The following is a 16010-nucleotide window of genomic DNA, read 5'->3' on the forward strand; positions in this document are numbered from 1 at the left end:
GAGGAATACAAATATTTCTCATTGTTACGCCAAATTTAGGGAACCGCAGGATTTTGGTGCAAATCCATGTCTGCAATTCTTTGAACATATAACGAACTTGCATCAAAAACCATGGGTGGATGTATGGGAACACCTATGCACCACCCAAAGAAAGCCCAGAGGTCTCAAAGTAACAAAAGGCAGCTCATTGTGCTGTGTTGCATTAATTTTGGTTACAAACATACACAAATCTCCATTTACATTGGTTTGTAATACCGACCTGGATTTTGCGTCAAGTTTGCGATACAAAAGTAAGACACAACCCGATGCAAAACCTTTGAAAATCTGGGCCAAAAGGTATGAATTTCTGACACACGCATAAATTACATAATTTTACAGCCATATATCTGATTTTTGCCAGCAAAAACTGTGTGACTTGACCTTTCAGTGCTAGTTAGGCATGCTACTTGTGCAGAAGGAACCATTACTGTTACGAATTCCCCCAAATATAATCAAAACGTGTTCTATGTCAAATAAGCACTGCATTGCTAAGATCTTGTATTGTTTTGTATGAAAGATTATATATTTACTCATCATTTTTTTCACATTCATGATATGCTAGGGCAATGTATTTTCATAGAAGAACATCTAAAAGCCATCTTAACCTGACCAGACAGGAACAAACTGGCTTCCTTTCAGACGAAGAATGAGATGTATTGATAAGGTTTCTGTAACATGACAGCTTCTCAGCATCACACTATATGGAGCAGTAAGTACATTTTTCATATGTTTATATATCAATGGAGAGAAACATTTCTTCACTGCTGCATATTGTTTATTCCAGAAAATCAAAGAGCATACTTCAAGTGTGTGCTGTTGCTTTGTGTTTAAATGGTTTGTCAAAATAACGTTCACCCCCTCTTTGTGAGATATTGTAGTGTAACTCACCACTTCATCTTATAAGAAATGGTATGAGTAGTGCAGCTAATATTGACAAAGTAGATGTATCTGATAAGGATACATGTGTGTGTGCGTGTGTGTTCGTGCGCGTGTGTGTGTATAGGCATGTGTAATAACTCCTGCTATGAGGACTAGATCGGTCCTCGTAGTGTTGGTAAACACTGATAGAACACAACTGTCTTTGTGAGTGTGTGTATAAGAAGACATGTGGTTGGCACACACAGACCCAATTTCAGGTAACATAAAGGCTCCTCCTGTGAGTCGCTCAGCTGCGTACCAATATCACCAAGAATAATGAATGCCCAACTGTCTCGTTCATGCACTTCAACCGTAAACCTTCGTTCGTATTCATTTGTGGGGGGGGGGGGAGAACGGGGTGAGAAGGGGCATTCTCTGATACGAGAATATACTGCAAAACATAATAAACTGACAACGTGCTGGTACTTACAATGCAATCTCTTAGTAAAATTGTCAAAGATTTTTCCGTATCGGTCATATGGGCCTTTGTTGGTTGACTTGAGGCACAGTAAGGGAGAAGACATCAGCAATGCATTTCTAGCTTGTGATGCCAAATGTGACTACAAAATAAGCACCACGAATCAACCAACCAAATCATTACTCGAAAGAGCATCTGCAACATCCCTACAGTTTCCCATCGCATCAAAACTTGGACTTTAATTCTCAACCTTGAATATCTTTCCGTCCTCATACATGATGAACACAAGGCCTCTTTAGACCATTAATTCACTACGGTCTCTGCCAAGTTCTTCCATTCAGACCTCACTATCAGCTCTCTAATACAAACAATAAGTCTTTCTCTAACTAATGAAAATCATGATAATACACCTGCAAAGAAAGAGAGAATATGCTGCCATACATATCAATACTGTAAACGCTAAGGATTGCTATGTATGTAAGCAGTTACCTGCTGCTGCTGCAGGAGGCATTACCTATTACCATATTCCTCTTCCCTATGGCATCACATGTAGCATTTTACTGAGTCTTTTATATTGACAAGGCCATTTTCATGATAATTTTTTAGAAATGATCTTCCTTTATGGCTTAAAGTCACTATAGTTCTTTTCCCTACGTTCATACGATGGCACACAACACATCTGTGACACAATCCTTCAACCATCAATCTGAATCAGGGGTTAAATCATTTAAGTCAAAACACCCAGACAATGGCATCCCTTCCAACATGTGTGTGACAGTGAAAATGTCTATTAAACAACTAAACAAAAAGCCAATACTGCAACAATTTGTTTAAAAAAGAAGACTGAATCGCTACGCACTAAGAATAGAACTAAGCGCAAGTCAGGACAATTTTGTCAGAATAAATCACATTTATTTATTATCAGAGTTTGTAGTTATTCATTGGTTTAAAGTTCACCTTGAAATTCAAAACAATATTAATACGTACAATACCGAATACATATTTTCATTAAAATGACATCATCACATAAATAGTACAAATTAGTGTAAAAACAACATTCATACGTGATTGATCAATATTCTCATTCAAAACTAACTCTTTCACACATACCAGGCATACACAAGACAATATTTACAATCTAGAATGTCACAAAATCAATTAATACAACAAAAACAGCAAAGACACTCTTTCAATGTAGTTTAAATGATTTGTAGAGTCGTAGCAAGCTATTTCAAGAATAGCGGTCTTAAGGTGAAGGAAAATGGTCTACGCGTTTCAAACCCTTATTCAATTGGGGGGTTCTCATCAGGACCTCAACACTGTGAGAAAGAGAAGGGGAGAGCTGTCACTGATTCAGGATCATAATGAAGGGAAAAAAACACAAACTAGCTGCCAACCTCATGCTCGACCTCTTACCTTTGGTATGGGTACACACTAATGTGAGACAAGCCGGGCGATGACACTCTAAAAAACAAATCAGTAGATGCATATAGTCAATTGACCCCTATGAAAACATAGCCAAATCAAAACATGTCTCTCAACATCGCCCATAGGGACGGCAGAACATAGACTTACGTGCTTTGTGTCAATATCGTCTTTTCTAAGTCTGAAAAGGAGAGGAATGGTCTGTCAGTGGAAGGAAGCATTAAGGAAATTGTCGGAAAGCTAGGGGGAGGGCTGAAGGGTGCTTACTTGGTGAGTTCCAATGTTCGGCAAAGAATTGTTAGAAGGAGGACGGTCTGGAAACTATCAGAGACCTGCGGGGAATAGAAAGCCTGTGTAAGGCGTCTGTGCGCGAGTTGCTGTGGGGCAGTTCTTAGATCTGGCCACTCGGGCGGGTTACCTTTCGCCTGCTGGCGTGGTGTCTCAGAGTAGAGTCCGCTCTGTGTCCACTAGTCGCATGGATCTCGAGCTGGCGTGCGGAGTACGCCTATCACCGCGATTGTGCTTCCGGGTCGCGGTGCTTCTGGGAACCGTAGTTCGAAGCTGGCTTGGGAACTACAGATCTTCGGTGGAAACGACTTGGGAGGCGCAATTGCAAGCTGGTGCCATAGGTGTCGGACTGGCGTACAGGGGACTCCTATGGGTGCATGCGTCCAACCGGGTTGGGTGCCTCTGGGAAAGGTGGTTCAGAGGTAACTTCTTGAAAACTGCAACTATTCAGAAAAAGCCACTTACAGGAGCTGATCTGTGCAGTATTCCTTCAATGTTCGAATGAAAAATTAATTCAGCCTGTACAATTCCGACATTTCATTTAGGCCTTCCAACGCGGTGTTGAATTTCAAAATCAACATTGCTTCTCTCTGCAGCAATTTTTTGTCCAAATCGCTACCTCTCAAGTCTTTCTCCACTTTCAATATCACTGTCCACTTTAAGTCTGATTCAGTGTGTTCCATATTTTGCCAATGGTTCACATGTGGTGCTGTAAGGGTCTTAAGTCTTATTCGTGACTTGTGCTGGGTTATGCGTGTTCTTACCTCCTGATTGGTTTTGCCTATATATAATAGGCCACACGGGCACTTAATCCCGTGTATCACATTTCGTGATCTGCAATTCGTAAAGGAATTATGTCTCCAAAAAATGTTTTTATGTTGAAAGACCAACCCTTCTTCAGTGGAGGCGCAGCAAATGCATGTGCCGCATTTCTTGTGTCCAACAATTGGCGGCAGACCAGCATAAGTTCTCACTGACATGACTTCTTTTTGTGGCAAAGCGGCTCTAACCAAATGATTACCAATTGTTCGGTTTTTTTCAAAACGCAAATAATGGCTTTGCATTTAAGGATGTGTGCAGGTTTTTTATTAGATGCCAATTGTTAGCTACCACCTTTTTAAGTAGATTAGAGTTCAGGCAGTATGTTGAAACGAAGACAATCCTGTCTGTTTCCTTCTTGATTTTTCTTTCTAGTAAACTTTGCGTGGTGCCCACCATGCGCGTTTCATCGATCTCTTGAGGAGTTTTTTTGGGTAGCCACGTTCCAAAAGATTGTTCGTTAATTTGGTGGCATTATTTATAAATTCTTCTTTGACGTGGCAATTTCGGCGAACTCGTAAATATTGCCCATAGGGTAAATTTTCTTTCATACTCCTTGGATGATTGCTCTTAAAGTGTAGAGACTTGTTGCGATCAGTCTCTTTTTTATACAGAGTGGTAACAAGTCCTCCTTCTGCAGGGTAAACCTCAACGTCCAGAAAGGGCATCCTGTATTTGGAGAAATTCAAACTAAATTGGATCTCATTTGTCCTATGGTTGAGCCATAGATGGAATTCTTTTAGTTGGTCTTCCTGTCCTGTCCATACAAAAAAGACGTTGTCTATATATGTGCTCCAATGTTCAATATATTCGAGGTAGGGGTTGTTCTTATAGACGAAAGTTTTCTCATATGTGGCCATAAACAAAACGGCCAACTCTGGGGCAAAAGGGCAACCCATTGCCACTCCACTTGTTTGGTAATAAAAGTCACCATCGAAATTAAAATAGTTCTTCTTTAGAGCAAAACCGGCTAATTTGAGAATGAACTCAGTGGGCACTCTATGGGGTCGGACTCGTGTGTCAAGGAAATATTCAAGCACATGCCGTCCATCCTCCTGGGGTACTTGAGTATATAAGGACGCCACGTCCATGGATACTAAAAAATGACTGTGTTCCTCAACTTTTATTTCACTGGTTTTATTTATGAAGTCAGTCGTGTCTTTCAAAAAGGATTTGACTTCTGCCATGAAGGGTTTTAAGAAGTGATCCACAAACTTCGATGCTGGTTCCATAAGGGATTCACAACCTGAGACGATTGGTCTCCCTGGGGGTTGTGTCTCACTTTTGTGTACTTTTGGCAGTACATAGAAGAGCGGAATACGTGGATTGTTTATTTTTAGGTATTCTGTCTCTTTTTTACCTAGAAAACCTTCTTCGAAACCTTCATCTACTATTGCAAATAGGATGTTTTTAATACTTTCGTGGGATCTTGGTTTATTTTTCTGTAGCATCGTCTATCGTCTAATTGACGTTTTACTTCAGTCACATAAAGCGACCTGTCCCAAAGGGCGATGGCTCCTCCCTTATCGGCTTGTTTGTAAATGACCGATGTATCATTTCTTAAGTCTTTAAGAGCCATAATTTCATTTTTTGTTGTGTTAAATTTTGTCCATTTTCTGCTTTTTTCCATATCTGTAATTGCTGAAAGCAGTGTGCTTTCGAAAGTAATAACTTCCTTAGGAATTTTGTTACTAGGGGGAACAAATGATGATTTCTTTTTTAAACCAGTGTTCTCCAATGATATTTCGAGCGGATTTTCAGCTAAAAACGTCTTTAGTCTGACTTTTCTGCAGAACTCTAGGGTTTCCATTTTGAGTTTAACGAAGTCAGTAAACTGGGAAGGAACAAAGGAAAGGCCCTTTTCCAATACACTTGTTTCTTCTTTGGTTAAGATTTTTTTGGAAAGGTTAAAAATAGAAGACTTTTTTAATTCTTGTAATTCTGTCTCCTGGTAGACATTTCCCATGGTTGGTGGTTGAAGCGCACTTTGCCCCTTGGTTTTGTCTGGCCTCTCCCTAAAAAAGGCGTTTGGTGATTTAGTTGTGAGCCTCTCCTATTGTTGAATCTCCTAGGTTCCGGGGTTTCGTTTTCGCTGCTACTACCCGAGGAAGATGTTTCGGAAAACGTTATATAATTATTCGATGACCTGCCTTGGTATTCCTGCAGATGTCTGCGTGCCTCAGGTCGGGAATAGAAATCTGTTTGAAGATAGGGATAGACTTTGTCTATATTAAAATTACGTTTGTCCTTCTCAAATTGGGTGGTCTTCTGATTAATAGTATAGTCTCAAAATTCGCCTATATCTTTCTCCACTTTTTCAAGGAGGGTTTTTGCATCTGTTATCAATTGATTGGTCAAAATTGCTTTTTCCAGTTTAGATATTTCTTCCAGTTGAATTTTGGACAGCCTTTGTGCCGTTTCGACTGTCAGGACCATTAGGTCACGGCTGCACTTGGTCTCAATTTGGCTGTAACCTTTTTTATAAATCGGATCCTCGGTAAAGAATACTGGGACATTCTTTATTTGAAGTCCTGCCGGTATTGTACCTGCTCTAAGATGCTGTAATAAAAAATGACCGTGTAAGTCGGTACGAATTTGTTTCTTCCTAAGCCTTACCAGGTTATCGGTTTCATTTTGATTTTGGGCAGTGACACTGAGTGTGGCAGAGGCGAAGAGGGGCGGGGCAGCTAGGAGGTTTTTTATATGTTCTTCGCTATAAGCGAAAGTTTCTGCATCTGACATACCAACACTAATAAGCCAACAACTAAACAAAAACTCTAAACAATACAACAAGATATCACTGGGTCCCAACAAAACTCATAGTAGGACCTGATACCTGCACTCACTTATTCTCACAGTTACAAACAACAAAGTTACCAACAAGGGCAACCACACAGGCAGCCGCCTGCAAAATCAGTGAAAAAACAACACTGGGTGTGGGCTCCCCACAGTAAGGCCAAGCCTCAATATCACTAAACAACTAAACAAAAAGCCAATACTGCAACAATTAAAAAAAAGAAGACTGAATCGCTACGCACTAAGAATAGAACTAGGCGCGAGTCAGGACAATTTTATCAGAATAAATCACATTTATTTATTATCAGAGTTTGTAGTTATTCGTTGGTTTAAAGTTCACCATGAAATTCAAAACAATAATAATACGGACAATACAGAATACAATTTTCATAAAAATGACATAATTACATAAATAGTACAAATTAGTGTAAAGACAACATTCATACGTGATTGATCAATATTCTCATTCAAAACTAACTCTTTCACACATACCAGGCATACACAAGACAATATTTACAATCTAGAATGTCACAAAATCAATTAATACAACAAAAACACCAACGACACTCTTTCAATGTAGTTTAAATGATTGGTAGAGTCGTAGCAAGCTATTTCAAGAATAGCGGTCTTAACGTGAAGGAAAATTGGGGGTTCTCATCAGGACCTCAACACTGTGAGAAAGAGAAGGGGAGAGCTGTCACTGGTTCAGGATCATAATGAAGGGGAAAAAACACAAACTAGCTGCCAACCTCATGCTCGACCTCTTACCTTTGGTATGGGTACACACTAATGTGAGACAAGCCGGGCGATGACACTCTAAAAAACAAATCAGTAGATGTATATAGTCACTTGACCCCTATGGAAACATAGCCAAATCAAAACATGTCTCTCAACATCGCCCATAGGGACGGCAGAACATAGACTTACGTGCTTTGTGTCAATATCGTCTTTTCTAAGTCTGAAAAGGAGAGGAAGGGTCTGTCAGTGGAAGGAAGCATTAAGGAAATTGTCGGAAAGCTAGGGGGGGGCTGAAGGGTGCTTACTTGGTGAGTTTCAATGTTCGGCAAAGAATTGTTAGAAGGAGGACGGTCTGGAAACAATCAGAGACCTGCGGGGAATAGAAAGCCTGTGTAAGGCGTCTGTGCGCGAGTTGCTGTGGGGCAGTTCTTAGATCTGGCCACTCAGGCGGCTTACCTTTCGCCGGCTGGCGTGGTGTCTCAGAGTAGAGTCCGCTCTGTGTCCACTAGTCGCATGGATCTCTACTGGCGTGCGGAGTACGCCTATCACCGCGATCGTGCTTCCGGGTCGCGGTGTTTCTGGGAACCATAGTTCGCCACCAATTGTTGGACACAAGAAATGCGGCACATGCATTTGCTGCGCCTCCACTGAAGAAGGGTCGGTCTTTCAACATAAAAACATTTTTTGGAGACATAATTCCTTTACGAATTGCAGATCACGAAATGTGATATACGGGATTAAGTGCCCGTGTAGCCTATTATATATAGGCAAAACCAATCAGGAGGTAAGAACACGCATAACCCAGCACAAGTCACGAATAAGACTTAAGACCCTTACAGCACCACTTGTGAACCATTGGCAAAATATGGAACACACTGAATCAGACTTAAAGTGGACAGTGATATTGAAAGTGGAGAAAGACTTGAGAGTTGGCGATTTGGACAAAAAATTGCTGCAGAGAGAAGCAATGTTGATTTTGAAATTCAACACCGCGTTGGAAGGCCTAAATGAAATGTCGGAATTGTACAGGCTGAATTAATTTTTCATTCGAACATTGAAGGAATACTGCACAGATCAGCTCCTGTAAGTGGCTTTTTCTGAATAGTTGCAGTTTTCAAGAAGTTACCTCTGAACCATCTTTCCCAGAGGCACCCAATCCGGTTGGACGCATGCACCCATAGGAGTCCCCTGTACGCCAGTCCGACACCTATGGCACCAGCTTGCAATTGCGCCTCCCAAGTCGTTTCCACCGAAGATCTGTAGTTCCCAAGCCAGCTTCGAACTACGGTTCCCAGAAGCACCGCGACCCGGAAGCACGATTGCGGTGATAGGCGTACTCCGCACGCCAGCTCGAGATCCATGCGACTAGTGGACACAGAGCGGACTCTATTCTGAGACACCACGCCAGCAGGCGAAAGGTAAGCCGCCCGAGTGGCCAGATCTAAGAACTGCCCCACAGCAACTCGCGCACAGACGCCTTACACAGGCTTTCTATTCCCCGCAGGTCTCTGATTGTTTCCAGACCGTCCTCCTTCTAACAGTTCTTTGCCGAACATTGGAACTCACCAAGTAAGCACCCTTCAGCCCTCCCCCTAGCTTTCCGACAATTTCCTTAATGCTTCCTTCCACTGACAGACCATTCCTCTCCTTTTCAGACTTAGAAAAGACGATATTGACACGAAGCACGTAAGTCTATGTTCTGCCGTCCCTATGGGCGATGTTAAGAGACATGTTTTGATTTGGCCATGTTTTCATAGGGGTCAAGTGACTATATGCATCTACTGATTTGTTTTTTAGAGTGTCATCACCCGGCTTGTCTCACATTAGTGTGTACCCATACCAAAGGTAAGAGGTCGAGCATGAGGTTGGCAGCTAGTTTTTTTTTTTTTCCTTCAGTATGATCCTGAATCAGTGACAGCTCTCCCATTCTCTTTCTCACAGTGTTGAGGTCCTGATGAGAACCCCCAATTGAATAAGGGTTCGAAACATGTAGACCGTTTTCCTTCACCTTAAGACCGCTATTCTTGAAATAGCTTGCTACGACTCTACCAATCATTTAAACTACATTGAAAGAATGTCTTTGGTGTTTTTGTTGTATTAATTGATTTTGTGACATTCTAGATTGTAAATATTGTCTTGTGTATGCCTGGTATGTGTGAAAGAGTTAGTTTTGAATGAGAATATTGATCAATCACGTATGAATGTTGTCTTTACACTAATTTGTACTATTTATGTAATGATGTCATTTTTATGAAAATTGTATTCTGTATTGTCCGTATTCTTATTGTTTTGAATTTCATGGTGAACTTTAAACCAACGAATAACTACAAACTCTGATAATAAATAAATGTGATTTATTCTGACAAAATTGTCCTGACTCGCGCTTAGTTCTATTCTTAGTGCGTAGCGATTCAGTCTTCTTTTTTAAAAAAATTGTTGCAGTATTGGCTTCTTGTTTAGTTGTTTAGTGATATTGAGGCTTGGCCTTACTGTGGGGAGCCCACACCCAGTGTTGTTTTTTCAGTGAAAATGTCTAGCCATTGGGGACCGCAAATTATCCGTCAATACAGGTCTTCCATCTGCTGAAACCCAGATGTCATCTTCCCTGTTATCACAACCTGCTCTGGCCTAACCCTGCTGTTCTGCCTCTGGTACTTCCTCCTGTACCTTTTCACTTCCTCCCAAGTATCAGTAACAAAAGGTTGTAATTGGTTTCATATTCAGATTCATTTATATATTCTCCATTAAATGTTCGGGTCTCATGAGCACAATATCGCACAACCTCATCAGCATGTCTGTTTCCAACTGTTACATGCTTGTCTCCGCTCCTGTGGGCCAAATATTTTACACCAGAAATTTTGGCAGGCAACAGCAATGTCTCCAACAATCTCATGACATGTTCTCTCTTCCGTATGGAGTATCCTGATGACATCATGAATCACCTCTGTGACCATAACTGTCCAAAATCATGAACCACATCAAAGCCATACTACCTGTCAGTGCAAATAGTCACTCTAAGCTGTATAGAAACACAGCAAGCTCTGGTAAGAGTGATCAGTTTGGCCACTTGTGCAGAAGACACCCTTTGGAGCCAGGAGGCTTCCACTACCCCGTAATGGCGTAACTGTACAGACTGTGTATGCAGCTTCCAGGGATCCCCCATCTCTCAGGCAGGACCCATCGGCAAGCAGCATGTAATTGGACTCTGCCAGTGGCTCATCTTGTTTATCTGGTCTTAGCTTGGTACATAGGTCTGTGATATCGAGGCAGTCATGCTCCACTTCCCCATTATAATTTTCCTTTTCGGGCAAAGGTAACAATATAGCAGGATTCAAAGAAGCGCACCACTTTAGAGTGATTTTCTCAGCTGCAAGTGTAATCTGCTCATATTTAGTCAATCGGCTGATGGTCAAATGCTGAGTGTGTGCACGCATCAAGAATTACACAGTATGGGGCTGCATCACAGTAAGAGGGTGTCCCATGACAATACTCTGACATCTTTCAATGCTCACACCTACTGCCACTGCTTTGAGGCATCCAGGCAGTCCTGTCGCTACAAGATCAACAGCAGCAGAAAAATAAGCCACTGGCCTCCTTTCATTATGATTTGCATAAGCACTGAGAAAGAGCAGCACTCTCTCTCACTGCAGAAAATGTTTTGTATAATCAGTCATTCCCATCGGTGGGGCACGACAGAGACTTTCTCTCCCAAGGAAGGCAATCAAACAGCCATTATCCCATTGTACATGATCCATAGTGATAGACATGGATTTTGTCCTCTATTCATGTCCTTGTATTTAACTGCACTTACATTGTGTGTTCTTTGCCTTGCTCTATGTTTATGGTTGTGCTTACTTTTGATGGCTCCTACGCTCAGCAATCTTTCTCCATGGCATCCAACTACAACCTTGTCAGTTTCAGCTTTTACTCTTTAGAGACAGGACATGCAGGACTTGAGCTCTTTTATCTCGATATTAAACTTATCATCATCATCAAATACTTTATTTTCGATCACAAAGATCTTATAAAGTGCAAGGTGCTATAAAATTAGTACAAACAATAAAATAACATACAAAATACAATAAACAACAATGGATAAAAATGTGCAAAATACAATTTACAGCATTGTATAAAAAAAGAAATACAGAATTAAAAGTTGATAAAACGAAAGGTCCCCGATTTAGCATACAGTAATTTTGAAGACAATGTAACACATTTAGAGCATTTTATCCATAGTGCATACCAAAATCTAGTGAGACCAAATACCGCGACCCTACGTGTATCCGTGGCTAGTATTCTCATGGCCTCCAAATAGTGTCCCGGAACTAGCAATCTGCATAACGGCACAATCCACTTGGTCTTCAGGTTTTTTGTAGTGGGGGCAGAAAAACTATTGATTCTGAAAAAGCATTGTATGCTGGACACTGATCGATACTAAACTTATATTTAAACCACGTCAAAGCCTTCTTTCGTTACCTGTTCTTCCTCATCACAACATGTTTGGCGACAAGTGGAAGTTCAGGAGCCCACGGTCATTCCTGAGTTTTTGCTGATATCTTCCAAGACGTTGTTCTGCATGCTGATTCTTTTCATCACTTTCTTGGCTGCCTAGCCGACTCCTGAGGCCTTCCTCTGTCTGCAGGGGTCACGTCAAATTACTGGGAGCATAGGATTGAGGATACCTCAGTGGCAGCCGACTACTCAGGAATTGCTGCCTCTTTGACGGCCCTTCTATGGATCTTGGGCATGTGAGTGATGCCTGCAGGGCACTAGTTCCATATGTACCATGTCAGCTGATGCCTCGCGTCATAGTTATACAGCAGCCATTTTGGGTTGGGTCAGAAACCCATTCTCTACCATTGCAGTGCTGTATTCGTACTCCGGTCATCACACTGAGGTAATTCAGACATGCCAACCCTCCCGATTCAGGCGTGAGGCTACCGATTTCAAGGCTAGTCTCCCGCCTCCCGATTCCTACAAGCAAAAACCCGATTCCTCGGGGTTTCAACTGACAGGGCTTGGTATTGTGTAAAGTTCTAATTCTTCCAGCAATAGTCAGAGTGGCAATGCAGGGGCTCAAGAAGGGGTGAAAAACCAACAAAGTGTCATTAACAAGGGAATGGTCTTTTAAAGAACTGTGAAGTATTGGGGATGGGGGGGGGGGAGGCAGCTTTGTGTGCAGGGGAAGCTTTTTCAGTCCAGGCTGCCACAGGGGAGTGTGAGGGGGGTAGGGGGGTTTGGTGTGGTGCATGCACTGCCAGCAACCTGCCAGGCCAGTGCACAACACGTGGATCACCCTCTCTCTGCCTGCCATTATGCTCCATGCTTCTCCGGATTTTCTTTTTTAAATCTCCCACTTTGCTCTTCTGAAATGTTGGCATGTATGGTAATTACATACCACTTCAGTCGGCTGATATGACAGAGTCCTGATTTCATTGTGGGCACATCTTTGCAGCCAGTAGCACCTTAATAAGGTATTCATTCACCACTTTCTGACATTATTTTCACTTTTTAAAGAAAAGTAAGAAGAGAAAATCAGGCTGATTTGATGGAGTTCAGCAATGTTTACCTTACAACAATATATCCAGGTCCAGCCTATTCTCCCGAACCCTGGTAAACCTCCACTTTCATGGAAAAAATGGTTCAAATCCTTCGAGAATTTTATTATGGCCATTGATGCTGAGAAATTTTTGCCAAAAAGAAAAGAAGCTATCCACTATAGCAGAGTTCTTTAATCGGTGGAGGTGCGACACCATCTCAGGTGGGGCGCGCACTTCACCCTAAACTCTTACCTTTGTTTTCCACTGTCCCACGTCGTGAGTCGATTGGAGAACTATGGAGCAGTAGCCAATCAGCGGATGTTTAGCGGTAACAGAGGGCTGTAGGGGGGAGGGAGAGGAAATCGATGGGGCACTATGTGCCCATGCTTTTGTATTTTCAAGGGCTAACGACTCAGGACGGGGTTAGTTCCTAAAGCTAAAATGCTTCAACTGCAGTAGAATTCAAGGAGTCTCCTCTGTTATGAAACCGAAAGCAATGAACATTTCAGCTATAGGAATTAACCTCGTCCTGGGACGGTTAGCTCTTCCCAGAAAGGAGTCAATGGTTCTCTTAAAATTACACAGGCATCTCCTGGGGTATCAATGCCCCTGTTTATAACTGCATTCCAGGGCTGTGGTAACTTCAGAATCTGCAGAAAACAGTGTTTGTCCCCAATTTAGGATTACAAATTCTGCGCTAAGAGAGCTTGAAACTCGGATTTTAACCACTTAAATTCCGGCAGGGCACTTTACATAAACCACACCCTGGAGTTCCGTTGGTTGTACTGCAATGCATGTCCTCTGCTTCCACCTTCGACATGCCATGCACGGTTTGCCTGCTATGAATAATGCCTACACTTGCCTAGTTCCATCTCAATATTTGTATTCTCACATTGTCTTGAAGTGCTTCAAAGTGCCAAAACATGACAAGGTACCATCATTGACTGACATACAATACGTAAATAGGTAGATAACATCTGCGGAGGCATCCACTGTGCTACACCTGGGCCACCTGAACCCCAGGGGTTTCAAAATGTATCAGAACGTTAAATCAATTGCCTGCTCTACAGGAATAATTAGACAATCACAGAAATCCCCATCCTTTCCACTGCTTCTGGTTTCTATAACCTTTCTATTTATTCTACTCGTACGACTTTCATACTTAAGTATGTCATCCAATAAAGTGAGACAGGCACCTACTCTGGACCAGAAGGATGAATGTCCTCTCGGCTACGCCCGCCTGGCTGGAGGCAATGCAGGTGTAATTACCAGCGTCCAAGGCCTGCAACTGAGAAATACTGGGAGGAAAGGGGAGGAGAGTAAAAGTGACACAGTTGGTTTATGTCTTGCTTTCAGTTACTGCACAACTTCCTTCAGTATAGGACAGAGGGGTATCAACACCCATGGACTCTTGTTGTAAAATGTGCCCTTAACATTGGTTTACATGCCATTCCCACAATGCATTGCGCATTCGAAGGTGATGTGCTACATGTGTGATGTTGTCTGCGCTTCTATATCAGTGTGCTGTCACTCGGAGCAGTAGGACATCATGAGGCCTGTAATGCCCGTAGGGCTAAAAGGGCTTCAGCCCCTCCCCCCCCTTTGTTGTGTGTCTCAGCTTGGGCTGCTGCAGCTCGAGTTGCTGAGAGGTCGGCTGGGCAGTGTCTGGAGTCTTCTCTCCAGCACGCCCCAGTTTTTCACAGGTCTTTAAAGACCATTTGCATATTTACATACCTTTGGAAACTGGTTACCGAAGCTTAGATTTGTTTCTGGTTCCAGTACCCCTGGGGCTCCCACTCTGCCTATTCCTTACATTTGTATTTTACATTTACTGCCCTAGTGTGAGAATGCATTTCATGAAAAGGGATATAAAGTAGGGTTGCCAAAAGAAAAATACAAGCCATTTGTTGTTTAAAGAGCTTGCAAAGGCCTCATCTTGACAATGATAGGGGTATAAACATAATAGTATGTATTCATTTGTAATGTGACTTTTCTGTCTTTGTTCCCTTTAAATATCAGTCATGGATCATTCAGGCAGCCCTAGACCACAATTAAAAATGTTTTCTACTTATATTTGCTGTTGGAAGTATGCACAGATAAGTGCTAAAAATACAGCTTTGTGTGACAGTTTATTTTTGTACAGCCAGGTACATAGATCGAATGAGCTGGCAACACTAATCACAAGACTGGAAGTTTGTTGCAAGATCAACATATTATTTATTTCCTCCACCTGCACTCACAATGCACTTGCGCTGGCCACCCTGTACCTCACCCTGCAGTCACACGAGCAACCTACTCAACCTGCACTCATGTGACACTTTACTCACCTGTCCCCCTCACTGCTCAATCTGCAATCTCACTCAAATAAGCCCATCGTGAACCATACATTAATTTGTCCCACTCTGCACTTACATCCACACCCAAATTCATATGGTCACCTCACTCACCCTGCAGTCACTACTCTTAACCTCCTCTCACACTGTTGCATCGCTCACTGTGCACTCCCATGGGCACTCCTGCCACCCACACAGCGTAGATGGTTAATGTGCCTGCTACAAAGAATGTGAACCATGCAGATCAAAGAACTGAGGGGCATATGTATCAAAACACAGTTTTGCGGGTCCTTAATAGCGATTTTTAGCGAATCACTATTAAGGACTCGCAAAATGCTATGTATGTAGGAATCGCAATAATAATTGCTATTCCTATGTATTCCTTAACCCCTTCCATGCTGGTGACGAACCCCAGCCGTCACGCTCCACGGTGCTCGTGTGCTGATGACAGCTGGGGTTCGTCACGGCCCCGCCCTGTTCGTGCGGTTGCCGCACACGGGGGGAATCGCGGCCGCACGGAAGGGGTTAATTGTGAATAGCAAATTGCGATTCGTAATTAAGGAATACCTTCCCATTCATTCCTGTGGACTAGAGGTGCATAGGAATGAATGGGAAGACATTCGCAATTAGCGAGTACCCATTAGGTACTCGCAAATTGCGAATGCAATTTCAAGGGTGCAAGGGTGTCAAAAACAC

At 42.4% G+C, this 16010-nt stretch overlaps 1 long non-coding RNA gene across 5 annotated transcripts in view; it reads left to right on the plus strand.

The window, feature by feature from the left end:
* Window positions 1–16010, plus strand: part of LOC144763639 (uncharacterized) — a 266955-nt gene that overhangs the window by 183528 nt on the left and 67417 nt on the right. For all 5 annotated transcript variants that reach the window (XR_013596247.1, XR_013596248.1, XR_013596246.1 and 2 more), the window contains one exon: window positions 602–748. This is a non-coding gene — a long non-coding RNA (uncharacterized LOC144763639). The remainder of the gene's footprint in view (window positions 1–601; window positions 749–16010) is intronic.

Source organism: Lissotriton helveticus, chromosome 6, assembly GCF_964261635.1.
Source record: "Lissotriton helveticus chromosome 6, aLisHel1.1, whole genome shotgun sequence".
Lineage (NCBI taxonomy): Eukaryota > Metazoa > Chordata > Amphibia > Caudata > Salamandridae > Lissotriton > Lissotriton helveticus.